Source organism: Herpailurus yagouaroundi, unplaced genomic scaffold (genome assembly GCF_014898765.1).
Source record: "Herpailurus yagouaroundi ecotype Mexico unplaced genomic scaffold, PumYag 186, whole genome shotgun sequence".
NCBI lineage: Eukaryota > Metazoa > Chordata > Mammalia > Carnivora > Felidae > Herpailurus > Herpailurus yagouaroundi.
The window spans coordinates 84797-99961 of record NW_024412417.1 but is presented as its reverse complement, the minus strand read 5'-3'; the positions used below and the strand labels follow the sequence as shown (position 1 = coordinate 99961).

General features: G+C 35.0%; 1 protein-coding gene across 2 annotated transcripts in view; it reads right to left on the bottom strand.

Moving 5' to 3' along the window:
- Positions 1 to 15165, bottom strand: part of CNBD1 (cyclic nucleotide binding domain containing 1) — a 430168-nt gene that overhangs the window by 388331 nt on the left and 26672 nt on the right. The window lies entirely within an intron of this gene.

The window sequence follows — 15165 nt, the reverse complement described above, 5'->3', positions numbered from 1 at the left end:
GGTGGGGTGTGTGCCAAACTGGAAATAATGCCCACAAAGAGAAAGCCACAACCTCTCTCTCTCTCTCTCTCTCTCTCTCTCTCTCTCTCTCTCTCTCATCTGTCATGTCTTAAGAGAAGTCTAAAATGGCCAGATCCTACAGGTTTTCATTTTTTAAAATTTTTACATAAACCAGAAATTTGAACTCTCATGTGAAATTTTTATTTTTAAACATTAGCAACTGCTGTAGATTGAATTGTGTTCCTCCCCCTCCCCCATATTCATATGTTGAAGCCCTATCTGCCAATGTGACTGTAACTGGAGATAAAGCTATTAGGAGGTAATTAAAGTTATATGAGATCTTGAGGGCAGGGACCTAGTCTGTTAGGACTCGTGGTCTTGTAAGAAGGGGAAGAGAGAAAGATCTCTCTCTCCACATGCACACACCAAGTAAAGGCCATAAGAGGACATGACAAAAAGGCAGCTATCTGCACGCTAGGAAGACAGCTCTAGTCAGAAAGGAAACAACTGGCACCTTGATCTTGGACTTCCCGTCTTCTAGATCTGTGAGAAATAAATTTCTGTTATTTAAGACAACCTACAGTATTATGTCAGCCTGAGCAGAATAAGACTGTAACATACTTTAGAAAAATTTTAAATTACTGTGTGAATCAATCAAAATAATATTTTACTTCTACATGAATTACACTATCCCAGGCCAGGGGACAGGGGTACCAGTTAATGGCCTTGGCAGGGTTCCCTAACTGCATGACAAGTAGTTACTTTTTGCCTCCTCTACTAGACTGTGCCTACAATAAGAAATAAAAGAACCCTATGGGGCACCTGGGTGGCTCAGTTGGTTGAGCCTCTGACTTCAGCTCAGGCCATGATCTCGCGGTCCGTGAGTTCGAGCCCCACGTCAGGCCCTGCACTGACAGCTCAGAGCCTGGAGCCTGCTTCAGATTATGTGTTTCCCTCTCTCTCTGCCCCTCCCCTGCTCATGCTCTGTCTCTCTCACTCTCAAAAAATGAATAAATGTTAAAAAAAAGAAAAGAAATAAAAGAACCCTAGTCTTGGGATCAAAATGACCTTTGTTTGTGTACTAAATTTTCTAGTTTATATCAAGTAAAAAGTATTAAGGTATTGAAAGTATTAAAGTCATTTAAGCTTTATATGCTTTACTTGCTTATGTACTGAATGATAGATACATGTCTAAATAATAATAATTCAATGTTTAATATTCAATTATTTTATATCTCTCTTAAAAACTTCCCTATGCTACAACAAACCATGTCCCTTTCTTCCTGGGTACAGGGCTAACCTACATTTCCCAACTTCTTTTGCACTTAGATACAGTCACATGGCTAAGTTCTAGCCAAAGGAACATGGAAGAGAGGGTGGGAGTGATGTGCACCATTTCCAGACCAGGCCCATCGAAATCTGCCCCCAATCTCACCAAAAAACCCTTGTATAAAAGATTCTCTATGTCTTTTCCCTTTCCAGCTTGAAGCAAATTAGCAGGTTAAACTTGAAAACCACAAAGATGAAAGAACAAAAGTTTGAAAGAGGCCTGAGTTCCTAAACCAGAACAGCCTACCAATCAAATATAACCCTATAGGGCTTGATGTGAGAAAGAAAGAAATTTCTGTTGTGTTATACCACTGGATTTAGGGTTTGTCTATAATGGCTAGATTTCCCTAACTAGTTATATCTTCTGTATCCCATTCAGTTTTGCTTACAAGTCTGGGAACAGAATATACTTTTAATAAAATACTTATTGATTAATTATATTTATGTGGCTTCCCTAAGGCAGTTTACATTTTTTATTTTAAATTAGTTAAAACGAGCCATAAAGGTTGGATCTATTTAACCACTCATAGATTTTTTCTTCCTAAATTTGTCTTATAAGTATTGTAGCATCTATTCATTTATGTGATGAAAATTGAAAAAATGTGAATGTTATTCTTGCAAACTAGAATAAAGCAGAGGTACAATTTGATTATAATTAAGTTCCTTTTATATACATACATAAAAATATAGATATAATATACTATTATACATTATATATAATGTATATATTTATTTTATTATATATTACTTTGTATATAATGGCTTTTATTATTTTATTACAAAATTAAAGAAAGAAGAAAAATGCTACATAATAAGGCCAATGTATTTAAAATGCCCTGGCTACTAAATGAAAAGATCAATCAATCAGCAGTCTTTAGATAATGCCACTATAAAATGTCATGCAGTTCAGTTTTCCCCAGACTTAATTTTAAATATTTTGGAAATGTAGTCTCTAGTTATGAATTCATTTGATCATCTTTCTTATCTATGGATAAAGCTCATTACGAGTGACTCCATGGCGTCAAAATTATTTGTCTAGTTTTTCAAAGGAGTTCCACATGCCACTATAATTGATTAGCAGATATATTAATCATAAAGATCAACCCCTTTTTATTTTCATAAAGTTCCTAAAGAAAAATTAAAAGATCTATTTTGACAAAGCCAACTGCAAAGATATGACTTGAAGACTGAACCTAACCTTTTACAGGGATATTGATCTGTCAAAAAATTTTACTTACCCTATTTTCAGAACAAATATCTGATTAGCATGTAACCTGATGTTGTGGTTTATCTTTTACAAACTATTTCATCTTCTCATTTATTTATTTCTAGAAAAGAACTACCTATCTTTAGGATTACTGTAGTAGTTCGAAAAAATAAATGCAAAACCATGGCCCATTTTTTATAATGTATTAGCCATGTAAAAATAATAACTTAATATAAATCTAAGTACAGAATATATAGCATATAGTAACACATTTATTTTATTAAAAATATAGATATATAAACTCCATTTTCAGTGAAAAAAGAACAAGAATTTGAGTCAACTTTAAATCCTTCTTTAGCAAATACATATGAAGTTCTCAAGTTAATGTCAAAACTAAAATTGTCTAGCCATGAGAGAGACTTCTTTATTGAAAAGGACTTAGCCAATGAGTCTGAATCTTTTACATCATTGGAAGAGAACTATTAAAGAGAAAATATCTGGCATTCATCTTATAGTGTAGAACATCACATCTTAGAAAGAAAAATCTTCAGTTACTACATCATGGCAGTCTTGATTCTCTGAAGAACTCTGTTGTTGCACATATCATGCACAAAGAATTTTCTGTTGCATTGTAGGTCTCACAAGAAGAAAATAATTGAGATATTGAGATCTCCAAAAACCATCACATTGCAAAAGAAAAAAAAAAAGAAATTAAAGTGAGTTGAATAGGTACCTAAGATGTGAGCATGAAGCAGACAAAGGGGTAGGGTTGTGAGGAGGGCACTGATAAGAGCACTGCTGAGAGAAAAATGTACCTTGACCCAGGAAAAAAGAGGGTAGCTCAGCTTGAGAAATTTGCTTTGGAGAAAGATTTTTGAAGGAGAATGAAGTAATCCCTGTTTCTTGGTATACTCTGGTTCTAAGAAGAGACAGTTATAAATTCTCCCTGGGGGAAATTATCCACAACTTAGGTCTTATGTTATTATATGTTAAGAATAAGCAAAACTTTCATAGAAATTTTATGTGCAAAGACAAGTTACCATGAAGGGAGCATTAGATTTATACTGTTAAACACTATAATCCTGGTATGTTAGATATAGAATACAGAACAATATAAAATATTTGTAGAAATAAAGGTAGAATAACAATCATGATCCATAACAAAAGATTATCACGAATGACCAGGCAAATTTGAAAAGAGAACTTGGTAGAACTTCTCAAAATTAAAATTATAATCATTAAAATGAAGAACTCAATGAACATGTTAAAGATCAAATTAGAGAGAGTTGAATAAGAAATTAAATTTGAAGACATATTTGTAGAAATTCCCAAACATTCAGGGAAATAATATTGGCAAAAAGAGTAGACAAAAAGATCAATGAAACACAATAGCAAGCCTCAAAATAGACCCACATGTATACAATCAAATGTTCTTTGACAAAGGAGCAAAGGCAGTTCAATACAGACAGGGTAATTATTTTTTCTTTTCTTTTTTTAAGTTTATTTATTTATTTTAAGAGGGAGAGAGCATGCATGCAAGCAGGGGATGGGCAGAGAGAGAGGGAGAGAGAAAATCTCAAGCAGGTTCCACACTGAGCACAAAGCCAGACATGGGGCTTGATCTCACAAACCACGAGATCATGATCTAAGCCAAAACCAAGAGTTGGATGCTTAACTGAGCCGCCCAGGTGCCCCAAGGATATATATTTTTTTTTTAATTATGCTGTAACTGGACATCTATCTGGAAAAAAAAAAAGTGCAGGGGGACACAGACTTTACAGTCTTCACAAAATTAACCTAAAATGGATCACAGACCTAAACGTGAAATAAGTATAAAACTTGTAGAAAATAACATAGAAAAATAATCTAGGTGACCTTGGGTTTGGCAATAGCTTCTTAGATTGCACATCAAAAATATCATTCATGAAAAGAAAAATTAATAAGTTAAACTTTATTAGCATTTAAAACTTCTGCTTGCAAAAAGACACTATCATGTAAATGAAATGACAATACACATGCTGGGAGAAAATATTTGCAAAACACCTATTTGATAAAGGATTGGTATCCAAAATATAAAAATAACCCTTAAAAATCAACAATAAGAAAACAAAGAACCCTATTAAAAATGGTACAAGATATGAACAGACACCTCACAAAGAAGAACATTAGCATATGAAAAGATTCTCCATATATGTCATCAGAAACATGCAATTAAAATAACAAGATAATCACTACACACTTACTACAATGGCTAAAATTCAGAACACTGACAACACAAACTCCTGTCAAGGTTGTGAAGCAATAGGAGCTCTCATTCATTGCTATGGAAATACAGTGGTATATACACTTTGGAAGACAGTTTGGTGGTTTCTTACAAAACTAACAATACTCATATAATACAGCAACTGCACTCTTTGGTATTTACCCAGGTGAGTTGAAAACTTAACATTCACACACACACACACACACACACACACACACACACACACACCTGTACATGAATATTTATAACAGCTTTATTCATAATTGCTAAAACTTGGAAGCAACCAAAACATTCTTCAACTGAATAGAGAAACAAACTGTATTACATCCATACAATGAATATTTTTCAATGTCAAAAGGAAATGAGCTATCATGTCATGAAAAAACAAGAAGGAACATTAAATGCATCAGTGAAGAGAAATAAATCAATTTGAAAAGGCTACACACTGTATTTTTCCAAGTATATGGCATTCTAGAAAGGGTAAAACTATGGAAATAATAAAAATATCAGTGGTTACCATGGATTAGGGAAGGATGAAAGAATAGGTGAACACAAGGGATGTTTAGAGCAAAAAATACTCTGTATGATACTGTAATGATAATTACACGTCCTTAAAATCTGTCAAAGACCCTACCATGTACAACCCAGTGAACCTTATTGTAATTATGGACTTTAGTCCATAATGTACCAATATTTACTAATTAATTATAAGAAATATACCATACTTATTAAGCACGATGTTAATAATATGGGAAACTAGGAGAGAGAAGTAAAGGGCATTTGGAAACTCTACTTTCTACTCAATTTTTCTGTAAATATAAAACTCAAAAAATGAGATATATTAAAAATAGATGAATGAAATAAATGAGAAATTTGTAGTACACAATGAGAAATTAAGAAGAAATTTGAGAGTGGAACTCCAATTGGAAATGTGGTAGACCTGGAGACAGGTAATAAGAGTGAGAGTTGAGTAGTACATAAGAGGTAAATAACAAGTATTAGTAATACAAAGGAACAGTAGAATCTAAGTATAACATATGGAGAAATAAAGAAACAAGTGAATAAAACATGCCTGCAAGATCTGCATGCTTTGATTACTGAGTAAATGATAGACATTCAGTAAATATGTTTTGAATGCAACTGCGTGCCATGAACCAAAATAGTCAATAAAAATGCAGTGGTGAACCAAACTCCTAAGGTTGTTTCACTCTGGTAGTTTACAGTCTAATTGTGATAATATTGATAAGGAATGGAGATGAGAAGCAGGTTTTCATAAGAATATGAATTTGTTTCTTAAATCAAGATGTGGGAAGAGGGGATGCCTCGGTGGCTCAGTTGGGGAAGCTTCTGACTTCAGCTCAGGTCATGATCTCACGGTTTGTGAGTTTGAGCCCTGCACTGGGCCCTGCTCTGGCAGCTCAGAGCCTGGAGTCTGCTTTGGATTCTGTGTCTCCCTCTCTCTCTGCCCCTCCCTTGCTCACACTCTGTCTCTATCTCTCAAATAATAATAATAAAAGTTAAAAGAAAATTTAAAAAAATCAAGATGTAGGGAAATTTGAGGGTTAATGACATCTTAGAGATTATAGCAACTTCTTTAACTTGAGGAAGTTTATCTAAGGAAACATTCTCTAGACCAGAGTTCCTTAAGTGGGTGAGAAATGGGAGACTAAGAGGATTATGGTTCCTGGACCCAATTCCAATGTATGTGTGAGTTCCTGGACCTAACTCCAATGCATGTGGGGGGTGGAAGGTGGTTTTCCGCACAATACCAAGCAACTTTGGGGACTCCAGCAGAGTGTCTGAGAATTCAACTCGGTACTAACAGTACCTGGAGATCTCAGATCCCATAAGTTAAGGGTTCAGTCCCACAACTGATCCCATCTCACTTCAGATGCCAATCATGTGTAGAAGATCCCCAGGTTACCCACAATTCTGTCCAATTTGGCTACAATGGCAGATTCCTGTGACTCTCTCTAAGTTCAGGTTTGGCTAATTTCCTATAGAAGCTTACAACAGGGTTAGGGGGACCAACTCCCCCCACCATCCAAATCTCTCTCACGCAGCTGAAAATCCACATAAAACTTTTGACTCCCCCAAAACTTAACTACTAATAGGCTACTGTTTACCAGAAGCCTTGCTGATAACAAAACTGTCAATCAATACATATTTTGTATGTTATATGTATTATAAACTGTCTTTTTACAATAAAATAAGCTAGAGAAAAGAAAGGAAATAATAAGGAAAATGCATTTAAAGTACTGTACTATATTTATCAGAAAAAAATGCACATAAGTAGAAGGAGCTAAGATGGCAGTGTAGTAAGAGTACCCTAGGCTTGCCTCCTCCCTTAAACACAGCTAGATAACTATCAAATCATTCTGAATACCCAAGAAATTGACTTGAGAACTGACAGAACAAACTGCACAACTAGAGGGAGAGAAGAGGCCATACTGACAAAGGTAGGAAGTGGCAAGACATGGTTTCAGGAAGAAATAGATCATGGTACTGAGGAGAGGAGGGAGCCCTGGTCATAGAGAAAGGTAAGAGATAGTAGAGCACACAGGGATATGGACAAGGAGAACACTTTCCCAAAACCATTGGCTGGGAAAATGAGAGGAGCTGATTTTCATGAGTTTTTCCAACCAGCAAGGCTCAAAGAATGGAGTTTTAGAGGTAGGTGGGCTTGGCTGGGATAGAGACATGAGGACACTGCCCTACTGCTGGAGAAAAAGCACCCAAAATAAGTACCTAACTTATAAGGGAAGACCCATAAGACTAGCTGCATAACTCTCCACAGAAACTTGGTAGGTCAGAAGGGAGAGGCATGATATATTCAACGTGTTGAATGGGAAAAATATACAGCCAAGAATATTCTATCCAGCAAGGCTATCACTCAGAATAGAAGGAGAGATAAAGAGTTTCCCAAACAAAAACTAAAGGAGATCATGACCACTAAACCAGCCCTGCAAGAAATATTAAAGGAGACTCTGAGTGGAAAGGAAAGACAAAAAGTGACAAACACTACAAAGAAACAGAAAATCTCCAGATACAATGACAAAACAAGTAATAAAATGTCACTAAATACATCTCTATCAATAATTACTCAATGTAAATGGACCAAATGCTCCAATCAAAAGACATAGGGTGTTAGAATGGATAAAAACCAAACAAACAAGCAAAAAAGACCCATGTATGTGCTACAAGAGACTAATTTAGGCCTAAAGACACCTATAGATTCAAAGAGGGGATGAAGACAGATTTACCATGCAAATAGACATCAAAAGGAACCAGACTAATACTTATAACAGACTAACTAGATTTGAAACCAAAGACTGTAACAAAAGATGAAGAATGGCAGTACATCATAATAAAGAGTACTATCCAGCAAGATCTAACAATTGTAAGTATCTTTGCCCCCCACATCAAAGCACCTAAATATATAAAACAATTTATGACAAGCATAAAGGAATTAGTTGATAATAATGCAATAGTCATTGGGAATTTAACGCCCCACTTACAGCAATGGATAGATCATCTAAGCAGAAAATCAACAAGGAAACACTGGACCAGATGGACTTAACAGATATATTCAGAAAATTTCATCCTAAAGCAGCACAGGGGACATTCTCCAGAATAGATCCCATACTAGGTCACATATCAACCCTCAACAAGTATAAAAAGATTGAGATCATACCATGTATCATTTCAGACCACAATGCAATGAAACTTGAAATCAACCACAAGAAAAAATTTGGAAAAATCACAAATACATGGACGTTAAACAACATGCTACTAAAGAATGGGTGACCCAGGAAATTAAAGAAGAAATTTAAAATACATGGTAACAAATGAAAATGAAAACACAAGTCCAAAACCTCTGTGATGCAGCAAAAGCAGCCAGAAGAGGGAAGTATATAGCAATACAGATCCACTTCAAGAAGCAAGAAAAATCTCAAATAAACAACCTAACATTACACCTAAAGGAGCTAGAAAAAGAACAATAAATGAAGCCTAAAGTCAGCAGAAAGGAAATAATAAAGATTAGAGCAGAAATCAATGACATAGGAACTAAACAAAAAACAACAACAAAAAAAACAGATCAATGAAACCAGATGCTGGTTCTTTGAAAAAATTAATAAAATTTATAAACCTCTATCCAGAAAGGACCCAAACAAGTAAAATCACAAATAAGAGAGGAGAAATAACAACCAATACTACAGAAATGCACACAATTATAACAAAATATTATGAAAATTTTCACAGGAGAAGAACACAGGTAGAACAAAGTGGACAATCTGGAAGAAATGGATACATTCCTAGAAACATATACACTACCAAAACTGAAGCAAGAAGAAATAGAAAACTTGAACAGATCGATAAACAGAAAAGAAATTGAATCACAATAAAAAATCTCCCAACAAATAAAAGTCCAAGGCCAGATGGCTTCCCAGAAGAATTCTATCAAACATTTAATGACCTAATACCTATTCTTCTCAAACTGTTCCAAGAAACAGAAATGTAAGGAAAACTTCCAAACTTATTCTATGCAGCCAGCATTGCCCTGATTCCAAAACCAAAGACTCCACTAAAAAGGGAACTACATGGGGTGCCTGGGTGGCGCAGTCGGTTAAGCGTCCAACTTCAGCCAGGTCACGATCTCGCTGTCCGTGAGTTCGAGCCCCGTGTCAGGCTCTGGGCTGATGGCTCAGAGCCTGGAGCCTGTTTCCGATTCTGTGTCTCCCTCTCTCTCTGCCCCTCCCCCGTTCATGCTCTGTCTCTCTCTGTCCCAAAAATAAATAAACGTTGAAAAAAAAAATTAAAAAAAAAAAAAAGGGAACTACAGGTCAATATCCTTGATGAATATGGATGCAAAACTTCTCAATTAAATACCAACAAATTGAATCCAACTGTCCATTAAAGAATCATTCATCATGATCAAGTGCAACTTATTCCTGGGCTGTAAGGGTGGTTCAATATTCATAAAACAATCAACATGATACATCACATTAATAAAAGAAAGGTAAGAACCATATGATCCTCTCAATAGATGCATAAAAAGCATTTGACAAAGTACAACATCCATTCATGATAAAATATCCACAAAGTAGGGACAGAGAGAACATATGTCAATGTCATAAAAGCTATATGCAAAAAACCCACAGCCAATATCATCCTCAATGGGAAAAAACTGAGAGCTTTTCCTCTACAGTCAGAACAAGACCAAGATGTCCACTCTCACCATTGTTATTTAACATAGTACTGGAGGTCTTAGCCTCCGCAATCAGACAACAAAAAAGAATTAAAAGGTATCCATCCAAATCAGCAAGAAAGAACCCAAACTTTCACTATTTGCAAATGACGTGATACTCTATATGAAAACCCAAAAGACCCCACCAAAAAATTGCTAGAATTGATACATGAATTCAGAAAAGTCACAAGATACAAAATCAACATACATAAATCTATTGCATTTCTATACACTAATAACAAAGAAGCAGAAAGAGAAATAAAGGAATCAACTCCTTTTACAACTTCACCAAAACCCATAAGATACCTAGGAATAAATCTCACCAAAGAGGTAAAATGTCTGTACTCTAAAAACAATATAACACTGATGAAAGGAATTGAAGATGACACAAAGAAATGGAATAATATTCCATGTTCATGGAGTGGAACAACAAATATTGCTAAAATGTCTATACTATTGGAAGCAATACACACATTTAACGCAACCTGTATCAAAATACCAACAGCATTTTTCACAGAGCTAGAACTAACTATCCTAAAATGTTATGGAACCACAAAAGACCCTAAATAGCCAAAGTAATCTTGAAAAAGGAAAGCAAAGCTGGAGGCATCACAATTCCACACTTCAAGTTATATTATGAAGCTGTAGTCATCAAAACAGTATGGTACTGGCACAAAAACAGACACATAAATCAATGGAAAAGAATTGAAAACCAGAAATGGACCCACTATTATATGGTTAACTAATCTTTGACAAAGCAGGAAAGAATATCCAATGGGGAAAAGAATATCTCTTCAACAAATGGTGTTGGACAAACTGGACATCAACAGGCAAAATAATGCAATTGGACTATTTTCTTATAACATACACAAAAATAAATTCAAAATAGATGAAAGAACTAAATGTAAGTTGGGAAACAAAAAAATCCTAGGGGATAACACAGGTAGTAACCACTTTGACACCAGCCATAGCAACTTACTAGATACATCTCCTGAGGCAAGGGAAACAAAAGCAAGAATAAACTATTGGACCTTTATCAAGATAAAAAAAACTTCTGCACAGTAAAGGAAATCATCAAATAAAGCTAAAAGAAAACTTTCAGAATGGGAGAATATATTTGCAAATGACATATCTGATAAAGGGTTAGTATCCAAAATATATAAAGAACTTATAAAACTCAACACACAAAATATTAATAATCCAGTTAAAAATGGACAGAAGACATAAATAGACATTTTTCCAAAGAAGACATATAGATGGCTAACAGACACTTGAAAAGATGCTTAACATCATTCATCATCAAATGCAAATCAAAACTACAATGAATTACTACCTCACACCTGTCACAATGGCTAAAATGAACAACATAGCAAACAACAGGTGTTGGCAAGGATGCAAAGAAAGGGGAACACTCTACACTGTTGGTGGAAATGCAAACTAGTGCAGCCACTTTAAAAAGAGTATGGAGGTTCTCAAAGAGTTAAAAATAGAACTACCCTCCAATACAGCAATTACACTACTAGGTATTTACCCAAAGGATACAAACATCATGATTTGAAGGGGCACATGCACCCTGATGTTTATAGCAGCATTATCAACAATAGGCAAATTATGGAAAGAGCCCAAGAGTCCATCAACTGATGAATGGATAAAGAAGATGTGGTAAAAAAATATATATATATAATGGAATATATATCCATCAAAAAGAATGAAATTTTGCCATTTGCAACAACATGGATGGAGCTAGAGTATTATGCTAAGTGAAATAAATCAGAGAAAGACAAAAGCTGTATGATCTCATTCAGATGAGTTTAAGAAACAAAACTGATGAACATAAGGGGGAAAAATAGAGAGAGGCAAACCAGGAAACAGACACAACTATAGAGAACAAATTGAGGGTTACTGGAGGGGAGGTGGTTGAAGGATGGGTTAAATAGTGATGGGTATTAAGGAGGGCATGTGTTATGATGAGCACTGGGTGTTATATGTAAGTGATGAATCACTAAATTCTACATCTGAAACTAATATTACACTATATATGAACTAACTAGAATTTAAATAAAACCTGAAGAAAAACCACGTAAGTTTTCCCATGCAGCTCAAACCTGTGTTGTTCAAGGATCAACTGTACTTATGTTTATTGGATTATTATAAAAGTCTGTGATAAAGGATTCAGATGAACATCCAGATGGAACAAATGCATTGGGCAAGATATATGGTAAGGGGTACAAGGCTTCCATACCCTCTCCAGGCACAGCATTTAATCAGCACCACCACATGTTAACCAGCCCAGAAGCTCCCAAACCCCATGCTTCTGGGTTTTTATGGAAGCTTCATTACATAGTCATTACTGATTAAATCACTGGCCATTAACAATTGATTCAAACTCTAGCCCCTCCCAGGAGGTCATGGGGTGGAACTGAAAGTTTGAACTTTTTAAACACGTGGTTGGTCTTCCTTCAAAACCAATCCCTTGGTGGCCTCAACTACCACCTCATTAACATAACAACAGACACCTTTATCACCCTATCATTTAGGAAATTTCAACAGTTTTAGGAGCTCCCTGCCAGAAACCAGACCAAATATATATTTCTTATTATAAAATACAACATCACAGAGGGTTATTGACATTTGGATAGAACAATGTGCAGGATTTTACTGCACACTACACTGTTTACAATGCCTAGTTCCTACCCATTTATTATAAGTGTCATCTCCCAGTCCACGTTTATATGCCCCTGGGAAAGGTAATGCCTCAGGTAGAGAATCTTGCTCTAGACAGTTGAAGATAAGCGCATGCACTTTGGGTAAAATAACATTAATAAGTACACCCTAAATTACAAGCTTCCAAGGTGTTCACAGCCTATAAAATAAATGCAAGATTCAGTCTATCTCTGCCTACCTTTTCTGCCACCACTGGATTGACAGTGCAAATTGTGGTCATTTGAACAGTAGAAACTGTTCAAAATAAAAATTGATTTCATTCCTGATAAATGTGAAATCGCAGCTTGGTTAATTTCCTTTATCTATCATAAACCATATTTTCAAAGTTCTTTTTGTCTCCCTTCTTATCCACACTTTAATTCCTTAAAAATAAAAATTGCCTAACTCTTCATATCTTCATTTTATGTCAAAAAATATGGTTATGTCTAGTATGTCAACATATTATTATGTATTAGTAAAACACCCTCATTAAGAAAAAAAAAGATAATATATTTTGAAATGAAAATAGTTATAATGAAGAACTAGCCATTATCAATAGACTCTAAAAGCCTTAACCTTGTCCAGGAGCTGCTTTAAAATAATTTGTATTGTCTCTATCAACTTCTAATACTCCATTAATTTAATGTACTTTACCTTAACCTGAAGCAATAAGAAAGAAACAATTATTAAATGCCATTTTTCTGTATTTTTATTGATGACTATAATTTTAATGGCATAATATTCATCCTTTTTATTATTAAAGCATAAAATTAAAAGATACAGTTTGGGAAAATTAGGCAAAATTAATCACCTGTATGTTAAGGAGTTTCCACCAGATGATTTCTGACTTAACTTTCTGTTCTACAATCCTCTGACTCTATAATATTGTGTCTACGGGGAAATGATGAATGCTAGATAGTCAACTTAAAAATGAACTTTGGGCTGGGGGTGCCTGCGTGGCTCAGTCTGTTAGGCATCCAACTTCGGCTCAGGTCATGATCTCACATTTCATGTGTTTGAGCCCCACATCAGGCTCTGTGCTGACAGCTCAGTGCCTGGAGCCTGCTTCAGATTCTGTGTCTCCCTCTCTCTCTGCCCCTCCCCCACTTGTGCTCTGTCTGTCTGTGTCTCTCTCAAAAATAAATATTTTTTAAAAAATTTTTAAATGAAGTTTAAGCTAAAACCTATTTATGAGTTATAATCTCCGTAAGTGTAAAAAGTATATAGTTAGTATAACTACATCCATATTTGAGACTAAATGGTTATATATTAGTAATATTAATCACTAATAAATATTAAACTCTATATCCCAGTCACAAAGCTAATTGTCTGATTAACACTATTCTTCTACAAATGCACAAATGCATATGCATCAAAACTTTGTGTCTTATATTTCCAATTCAGACATGTTTATAAAGGTTTTTGCCTGAAATTACAAGAATTGGTCACATAAGAAAATGCAGTTGCAAACATGTAACCTCATGTTTGTTTGTTTGTCTGAAACTTAGGAGAACATATATTTCCTTTTAAACCATATTACTCTGTTTATAACCAAGTAAATTTAACTTTAAACAAAAGAGCTGACTGATCATAAAGTACTTTGATAAGGAAAACAATCCTCAAAGCATACAGTTCGGGAAGAAAATTGGAATGTCAAACCAACAGTTGCTTTAAAAAAATGTTTAAAAATTATTAGCTCTCTAGACAATACTAAAAAAATAAATAAATAAAAATTACACACTATAAATATGTACCTATCCTCCTAATCAACACAGGTAAAAAACCCATATATGTATATATATTTTAGGCATGAAGAAGATAGTTATTTCTACTGAACATAAGAGTGTAATTCAGTTCAAAACATTGACCTCTATGACAAATGTCTAGGGGTAGGAAGCAATAAGGTAAATCTCCTGCCTTATGGAACATATGTAGTCTACTAGGCATAAAAAATCCTACATCTAAGAATTTAGATGTTACATCAAAGTGACATCATCCCTCTTTGTTACTAAATTTTCTTTTACTTGTGATAAAAAAATTCCAGAATAATATACCAACATACTGTATCTATTCTCAGAGAAGAAATATCAGACAGACACCAAGTGACTGACCACATGCATATGGAGAGCAGCTACCACACACTGGGGCTTGCTTTTTGTACAAAGTTTATAGACACGCAGGCACAAGGTATAAAATCCAGTAACAAGAGCTCTCATATGCCCAGTAGGGGACAGGAGCAGCTTCAACAACTGGGATTGAGTACAGGGTAGAGGCACATGGGAAGTGGTGGAGAGTAGCAGCCTCCCCTCCATCTTCCCATCCTGGGCCAAAGGAAGCACAACTATAAGGAAGATATATAAATATAGACAGAGGTAGAGGTAGAGGTAGAGGTAGAGGTAGAGGTAGAGGTAGAGG